This window comes from Lepidothrix coronata, unplaced genomic scaffold (genome assembly GCF_001604755.1).
Source record: "Lepidothrix coronata isolate B3197 unplaced genomic scaffold, Lepidothrix_coronata-1.0 Scaffold140, whole genome shotgun sequence".
Lineage (NCBI taxonomy): Eukaryota > Metazoa > Chordata > Aves > Passeriformes > Pipridae > Lepidothrix > Lepidothrix coronata.
The window spans coordinates 1,933,957-1,943,619 of NW_016690320.1; positions in this window are offsets into that span (position 1 = coordinate 1,933,957).

Sequence of the window (9,663 nt, forward strand, 5' to 3'; positions counted from 1 at the left end):
GGGCAAAAATATAAATCACACACAGAAAACTGCCCCGTTGCCAGGTCAGCTGCAGAATAAGCACTGACACTTTACTCACTCAGAAGGATTTAGTGCCAGGGCTCTTTGCTGGGCATAAAACACTCTATCATATTTTCCCTTCCTGTTGGTGTTGGATTAAAAACTAAATCGTGCTCATTTCACTTTCAGAAGTAGTCCCAAAGGATATTTGTAGGAGTAATTGCATATGAAAAGCAAGTAGGATTTGGCATTCTGTGTACTTTGAAAATTAAATAGAGGTAAACATTATCAAAAGTTTGAATTACTGATGCTATTTCAGCTTGTTTTGTAATCTGAATCTCTTCTGCTGAATACTTATTTAAAGGTGCTTATGCAACTTCAGAAAAATCATGTTTCTGAAAGGAAAAGGGAAGAAATACGTGTGTGTAGGACCTCAATTCATCAAAGACTTGAAATAACTGGTTAGGCACATATGTAGGTGCACTGTTGAATTTGAGACTTAACAAAGAACTCTGTTACCTTTTTTCGTCACATGCACATGTGTTTTTTTTCTAGTTTTTCCTCTGCAATATTCTAAAGCTTCTGCTGGGGAGAGGATGTGAAACACCTTTGATACATTGGGAATAATGCCAATAGTGGCAAACTTTTGTTCTAGGGATTTAGAGTTTGCAGAACAAATTCTAGTTCTGTGGATAGTGTGGGTGGATGTAGGGATGATGAGCTCTAAACAGTAAAAGTCAATACCTGATAAACTTGAGAAAGTTGTATCATCAACAGTCCTAGATTTTTTGTGGTGGGGGAATGGAAGAAGTTGTGTCAAAACAGACCTAAGCAATTCTTTTTAACCCTCTTATCTTTTGTAATCTCTTCTTTATGGCTCTTTGGTGAGGTTATTTTATCTACCCCAGTCTTTGAGCTTTTTGATGTTACCAATTCGTAATTAAAGATTGATTTTTGAAAGCTGTGTGTAATCTATTTCAATTACTTGTTCTCCTACAGTTTAACTGAGTTTACAGGACTTTAGGAGGATCTTTTGGGGAACAATGTCTTTCCTGGTGAGGGAATGGAGGGAATCTGGGTGTCCAAGTGCCCTGGGAGCACAGAACACGTGGGCAGGGAGGTCAGGGAAGAGACAATGTAATTTGCCTAAATCTTTTGGAGTGCATGGCCTGAAAGTGAGAGCCAGAGGGACCTGGTTAGTCCCAGCACTTTAGGGGCATCATCAGTTTTCAGAAAGATTCAAGATCCAAAAGATCAGCCGTCATCTTGGACAGAGCCAGTGGGCCTGGGTGGAGGCTGAGCCACGGAGAGGAAGAGCTGTTTGATACTTTGAGCACTAGAGTTGCAGGGTTTCTGTGCAATGGCAGTTCCCTGTTGCTGCTATGTTTCTGTCTTAAATTAAAGCTAAATATCTCACAAGGATACCATCATGTCTGTCTTGAATGTGTTGTGCCTTGGGCTGAAAGAAGCAAAAGGGACCTGATGATGGCCTCAGTCAAGGGAGACTTTGTCCACAGCAGCTTTTGTGCAAGCTGTGTAACAGCCAGAGCAACAGCTTTCATTAAATAAGCAGTTTGTCCTGTGCTTTCTGCTGCCCTGCAGCTGTTTTCTCCAGCCAACACCACTGTCATTCACAGCTTCTCCTGCAGGTCCCTCAATACTTGCCCTCCGTTTCCTTACGTGGTGATCTGATCCTTCCCTAGTCCACAGGTATTGTTTTGTTAAACACATCTTGGGAAAGAGTAACATATGATCAATACTTCAAATGCATTTTGAAAGCTCCATATGCAATGTGTTCCAGTGAAAGTCAAGTCCACGATCCTTGACCTGAATTTTTTGTTCCAAGGAAGCAGATTAACTTCCTGAATAAACTAAAATGACCTAAAATGGCATGATGTGGCTTTCCCCTGGGGCAAGGACACAGTGCTCTAGTTGTCTGTATCTCTACATTTACCATCTTTCTCAGCCACCTCACATATAGCCCAGAAGGTTTTATGGGGGCACAGGTAATAAATCCTACATGATAACTTTCTTACTGTTGTTGCATGATCCGGGTGATTTAGTGGCACGCTCAGATGGTGACAGACAGCAGCAGCAAACACTACACCCCCAGAGCTGGATGTGAAATAATTGCTGTGGTGCACTTTGGCTCTAATTCCAGACAGAGAGGAGGCCTGATACATGATTTAAGTGCTGAAATATGTAATGCATTTTTAGTGTTTTTTGTGAGAATCTTTCACGTTGTGTGTAGGTACTCATCCATCATGTGGTACACTGGGTGGTTATCAAAAAGTTCAAGAACCAAACGCATAATTTCACGTAGGTTGATATGAAGGAAGCACAGTGTTTGTGATATGCTCATATTTTAAACACTTTTGGGTTAAAAAACTCAGAAATAAGAGAAGAAATTCTTGACACTGTTTTCCAAATGAATTTTTGACCATTTCTTTTCAGTTATCCTGATTTGATCTCAGATGTTCCTTAGTCTCTTTGTTTCAGCCTGTCTTCTATGAATATTGATAGTGATAGATGAAAACAGATGATCCAATTAATGAATCTTTTTATGCATACTTTCACTTTTAGCAGAGCAGCAAGGTGCAAAATCAAAGCATGTTTAAGACAGTTTCAGTCCTCTTTTTCAGCTGTGGTACATTACCTCTGTAAGAAACAGCTGATGGTATGTGCAGCATGACTATTTGAATGAAATCTATGTACTACATCTTTCAAACCTCAGTGCCTGGTATTTGGTATAAAGAGCTATTTTACTGATTAATATTGCTTTGCAGAATCATTAGTAGGAAAATGGGAAACATGCAAAGAAGTTCTACAGGAAGTGCAACAAACTGGAGAAGCAAGCCTGTTATTTTTGTCCTTCAACAAACTACACCCACTCCCTACTGTATGAGAGATGCATTTAATTTATTTTTTCATCTATGTCTTATTGATTCCACAATTGTTATGTTTTTCAGTTAGTTTGTTGCCAAATCTGCATCACTCTGATCTTGTGGCATCACATTTAGATTTTGAACTACGTCATTGTCTTGCCATCTGTTAAAGCCCTATGTCTGCTCAGCACTGTCCTGAGAAAGTTGCCCCTTGCCAGCCAAGTCAGAGAAGGTAACAGATTTTTAATTATGCAGACAGGATGGGAGTGGTGGGGGACTGAGCAGTGAGTGATTATTGCTCGGGCAGTGGTTGTGTCTCTCAAACAGCCTGCTGACAGCGTGCAGTCTTACCACGAGTGGCCAGTGTTGTGCTCTTTGGAGATAAGCTGAGGGAAGTGGAACTTCCTGGGGGGGAAGCTGTGATTGATGGGTGTGTGGCTGTGTGAGAAAAGTGGGCACAGAGTTAATTTAATCAGAGGTTTTGTAGTTGGAAGAAGCTGAAAGCTCCCTGTAGTCTGCCTTCCAACCTGATGCATGCTGGACCTATGGCTTCTTGGTTTGACAAATGAGAATACCCATATGAATAATTCCTTCCTCTATTTTCCATTGATTGGTATTCAGAATAGGCCATTTTGGAGCTGAAAACAAGGAGATTAGGTGTACATAAGCCCTGCACAAAATATTCAGACTGTTTTGCATCAACAGGTTGCTGGGTTGCTCACTTGGCCAGTCTCCACATGTGGATCTCCATTTCATCAAAGGAGACAGGAGGGAAGAGACCCAGCAGCTATTTGGCCAGGACAAAAATCCCCCAAGCTTTAACAGGAACTTGTTCTGCTTTATTTTCTTTCTGTGCCTGTACTTGGAAAGAAAAAGGGATTAAAACTTCTATGGCAGCATCAAAGAGAAGAGCCTTGCAGGGGTTGTGATTGCATAATTGAGGGCCAGTCTGGAGGTGGACCTATTGTTCCCTTAGAATTAGTGTGGGCAGACTGGGCATAGAATGAATTTATTCAGGATATAAGGAGGAGGGAATGCCATCTCTAGGCAACAGGGCTGCCTGCAAGCAGTCATGCTGTGTCTGAGTTGTCTGAGAATGCTGCTAATGCTGCCCATTGCCAAGACCCAAAAATTGGGACAAGAGCAGAGGCTGTTCATGGCAGGAAGGTGACACATCCCCACCACTATACATGGAGGGTTGGGGAAAAGGGATTGTTCTGATTCTGCCTTTTGAAGCATGACCATGACTCAGTTGGGCCTGACATTACAGCAAGAGATTGGATTTATGGGCTGGAGCCTTTCACAAGTCCTAAGCTGTCCTGGGTAGTGTTCTTAATTTCAGCAGTGGGTCCCTTAATTGGAGTGTTTTAAATCAGGCACTTCTTTTGCTAAAGAACTTGCACTTTTACCTGAAAAAAATTTAAAAATAGCAAGAAAGCCTGAGTTTTTGTTTCCTTCTCATCTCAGTTCCGCCTTTCTGCCGCCTCTGGTGCTGAATGAAGCTGTAAATTAACTTTCTTTGTTGCCTGGACTGTGGGATGGCTGCAGGTGCTCTCTGCATTCCTGGTGGGTGCTGCCTGCCCGGGGCCATTCCCACAGGAGGGACAGAAGCCTGGTTTCTCACACACTGAGCCAACTGGTGTAGGGATAGGCTCTGGTCCCAAAACATGGTCGATGCCCTGCATTTGTCAGTGCACCCTGTAAAGGGCTTCTGTGCTGCCCACATGGTGATTTCTGCATTGTGGGGCTTGTGTGTGCACCCAAGGCAAAACATTTAACCCCAGAGGTTTTTGCCAAGACTGCTGCTGACTTGCTGGTTAATAGATTGACTGGTTAAATAAGGGAAATAGAAGGTATGTTGTTGACTTGATTTCCCCTCTGTTGTGTGCTTCATTAGACTGCACTAATCCGTGTTATGACTTCTGAGATTTTTCTCTTCTGTTGATGTAGGTAGAGTCAATGAAATCAAAACCTTATGGAAATTTAATTTGCTGAGTCTCCAGATCTCTCCTCTTGTTTGATTACAGCCCCGTTGTCAGAGTCAGGCTTAATGTGCTTTAAATTCCTGGACCGTTGCTGACTTGTTTAGTATGTGGCTGAGTGCATCTTTGCAACCTTACAGAGGCAGAAATTTGCTCAGTAATTCTCAGTGAAAGCACTGCTCCTGTCTGATGCAACGGTAGCTTGTTGGAGAAATTTCAATAAAACTGGGGGAGCTGATTGTTCCCTGGCCTTTTTTTTTTTTTTTGTTGTTGTTGGTTTTTTTTGATGCAGGACAGATAGATTTTCAGCATGGGACTTGTTAGGATGGCATTGTAAATGCAAGTTTCTGAGTCAGCAAAGAGCTGTCCAGGTTAGAAATTAGAATGAATGGTAACAAATTGTTTTGGCAAAAACAAATGAGTCTATAAATGTACCTGTTTAAGCTAATAAATCTTTTCATGAGTATTCATGCCATGTTCTGGTTTGCCTCTAGCACATACCTTTGTTGTTGAAGAAAAAACTGAGGAGAATTTGTGTAGCAGCCAGTGATGCACAGTGTAAACATTTAGGTTAAATGAGGGTGGGGGAGAGAATTAAAGGGTGTCTTGAAATTGTAATTCCAATGAATTGTGACACGTAGCCAAAATAAAGGCTGCAATTCTGCAAGTGGGGAGCTAAATTTCATGGGATAATATGCCAGGTATCATTGACAGTTTTGTCTGTACTTCATCTCTGTTGCTAATGTGAATTCGTTTTAAATGAGCTGTCTTCAGGAGATTTCGCTCTCTTGTACAGAGGCTGTGCAAGATGATGGCAGGGTTTAGACATTTGTGTCTTCATAATTAATTATAACTTTCTCAGTGTGGACTCTGGTGGACAATAAATTCAATTACGACCTCAGGTCTCCGGGCCAATTTTGAGGGAGGGCTGTGTGAGAAGCATAAAAAGGTGCTTGCTGGTATTTACTGTCTAAAACCTGTAACAAATGTAACTTGGCTATTTGAATGTATTACTGTTATATAAAAGGTCATCATATGGTGAATACTTTTTTTTGCCAGGAATATCTGATTCAAAAATCGAAGAAAATTTTTCAATCCCCTCCCTAGATATCTCCAGCTCAGCATACTCTTCCAAACTATGAACATATTAATGATGTGCTTTCATGTATCACTATGACCTGTGGTTGGGAATATGTTCCCCAGGAGCCTCACTAATTCTTGCTCTGTAGGCTCGAGCTTTGTATCCCAAGCTTTAAGAATACACACAGAATCACAGCTTTCAGCTCCTGTTGCCACATTGTTGAATCACAACTGCTACTGAGTTCCTACAAAAGCAGATCATCCACGTAAATGAAGTGGTTTTTCCCTGGGACATCAGATGCCTCTGTGAAGGTTCCCTTCCCTCCTGCCCTGGTGCCTCCTAGGCTGGCTCAGTACCAAGCTCTTCAGAGCCTCCTTCAGAAGTTAAAATGCTGAAGTGCAAAGTTTACCAAAGGGACAGACAAACAAGGCAAGTGTGGCAGAGAGGGCATTGATGGATGGTGCCGGTGGATGGAGGGAAGTGATGCATTTCTTCCAGCTGACACAGCAAGGAATACTTGGATGGAAGTCACGAACACTGGAAGTAATGAGGTGGGGGTTTTTTTTGTTTGTTTTTTTGGGATCTTCCACATCCTCATGATAGTAACAAAAGAAACCTTTACAGTTAAGAGAAGCTTATAGGAGAATAAAAATACCATTTTTATATAATTTTAATGCTATTTCATCAAAGGGAATAATAATCTTCCAGAGAAAAGCTTAAGATGTGAACACATTTCTAGCACTAAGCCAGGATTCATTTATTTATTTTATTTTTTTTTTGCAAACAACCTCTTTTAATTTGTTGAGCAACTAAATTTTGGAGATAATCCAAGGAAATACACCTTCTACAATAAGTAAGTCAGAGGTTATAAAACATCAGTATTCTAGTGACTGCAAAAATATCATTACTATTGAACCATTTGACAGAATAATAAAGGAAGTATTTAAAAAAAAACCCCTGAACATATGCTCTCTCACTGCTTAAAATTTGACTTTTAAAGTTGAAATATTTAATACACAGTTGTAGGAATAATGAGTATTCTTGTCCTCATTAAGGTCCTTATTTGGAAAAATAAGAGTGGATAATAAGTGTAAGTAGGTACCTAGACAGCAGGGCCAGCAATAAGAGTAACAGTTGCCTTCTGGTGATGACTGGGAGCTATGGTACAGAAGGAGAAACTAAACAGAGAAAAAATGACTTCTAATTACACAGCTAAAAAAAGCTCTGGCTGGTTGTTTACAATACAAGGCTGAAAGTACATTGCAACCAGGGCATGAGGAGAAATAACCAGTCCTCTGATAATTGGGAGTTGGGAATAGGTAATAAAGAAATACCACTCATATAATATTTTGTCTTTAGTGGTGCCTGGTTTCATACGCTCTGTGAAATCCTCCACTGACCCTGGGAATTGTAAGGAGTGATCTCACCTGCCAAGGAGGCAAGTAGCTAGAGAAAAAAGCAATTTCTCCCGTGTCTTGAGAGAGAATATTGATGTAACCTGATGGTAAATATGGAAAATATGAGTGAGTAATCTTTGGGAGCTTGAACCTGCTGGCCAAAACTCTGCGGTATTATCCTCTCATGACTATATTGGTGTGTGAATTGCCTACCTAAAGGTGAGGCTTAGCAAAGCTCTGTTAGTTTTAATATCACTGCAGCTGCAAATCAGGTCTACAAATCTCAACAACATTTTTCTGAGAGGGGAAAAATAATATTTTTAGCTTTTAACATTAGATGTTTAAGGACTAGGGAGTAGACTGTATCATTAATATTCAGAAAAGGTACTGCCTTGTGTCAAGTTGTCAATTAGAATCATATCAGCCAAAATCAGCTACAGGGAAGACCACGATAAAAATAATAGAAAGAGGTTTATCTAAGAAAAGTGCAACTTCATTAGAAAAACACATTGGTTGACTGGTGATTTTGATTAAAAAGATAGTGTGATTGCTGGTGGACCTTTTCGAGGACAGAGCAATCATGCTCATTTATCTTGCCTTAGAAAAAGATGCTGATAATCTTGTTGAAGGCAAGAGTAAAATTAAAAGCACGACCAGAAGAATACAAAAGGAGAGGAATGAGGATTTCTGTGGAGAGGGGTTTGAAAGTGATGGAAGCTGCAGTTCTGTGGGAGTTTTCACACACAGTCTTTTTTCATGTATAGATAAAACACAGTTTTAAAGTGAGTTTGATAGCAGAACTTATATTGTAATATATTCAGGAAGATGTTTGCATCTTTTGTGCAGTGAGGCAGCTCTGCTAAAGAAAATATATACTTCATCACCTGATTTTGTTTTGCTTTTCCCTTGGTTAAAGTTAAGGCACTGTATAGTGGAATTCCTTTACTGATTTGCAAATCTCATTTGAGCAAGGGGCTAAATGTCAGTAGTAAGAAAGAAAGAAAAGATTGGCCTTGATGCCCAGAGACAGTCTCTTGGTCTGCACTCAACTTGTTTGTGAGAGGAAAAAGTCAGGCAGGTATAATCTCCAGTGAGGCACTTACGTTTCACTTCACAATTGAATTCCTGGATATCCCCCAAGCATTTGAACTCTAGTCCTGCACAGACACTCCAGAAGGAGTGAAAAAATGCGTTAAACTTAATTCCACCATCTCTAGTCTATGCTTCTAGTGTTTCCCATGTTATCCCCCACGCTGGCTGGCAAACATTCTGTTATTGCACCTTGTTATTATATCTTAATACGACTTTCCATTTCATCTCCATGTCTGGTATCTCAGCTGACTCCAGCAAATTCTTCTTAGCCAGCACTGCAATTCCTATTGCCAAGGGTCCTGATCTGGAAAAACTTGCTCCCAAACATGTGCACTGCTTTTGCAGGGCATGCAGCTCTTGTTCCTCTTTAATGGTCCCTACTGTGATTGAACACTCAGCACTTCCCATTTGTTCAGTCTTCTGTCTTTTCTCCCTTTCCTCAGCACACTCTTGGTTCTCTGCCCCAACAAAATGAAAAACCTCTCTGTTCTGTGTACTTGACAGTTGAATTATTCCATTCCTAGGGTTTTTCCTTCTTCTGTCTGAAAGCTTGGTGTGTTTGTCTCTGGTTGTCATGATTTGATTGTGAATGTCTCAAACAATCTTGAACGGATTCTTGCAGAGCTTGTCATGTGCAGATGATGAGCTGAGGCACAGAGGTGAGTTACAAGGACACAGAGGATTCACTGGCAGAACTAGGAACTGAGCTGTGTTTTAGTCACGAGGCCATTTTGCTCACTGCATCAAGGAATAAATTCTCAATTTTCATTGTAACTTCTTTTAAATTTTCTTGGGTGACTTTTGTCTGTGAACTGAATTCATACGTATATATCTGTTTCTTCTCACAGAAGTGGTGGTTTTGAGGGCAGATCTGTACTGTGGATCTGTTTCATAACATGGCTCTTGTTGATCACTGTCCCAGAAGACCAGGAGAGGGAGCCTGGGATAAGGATGAGAAGCAGGCAGAATGGGAATGGTGGTAGGATCTACTCATGCTAGAACTGCCACTGAAAGATATGTAATTGTGCTTAGCACATACACAGTAACACACCTTCTCTTGTGTTTCTTTTTAAAATGATAACCAATCTCTTAAAATCTCCGTAAAACAAAATTTTGTTTTCTGAATTTTGAGACCACTTAAAATAAAACTTGTTTTCCTGCAGAAAAAAAGTTCTCCAGCCATTTCAAAGGATCCCTTCCCCACTACACACAGGAACAAGGGAAAT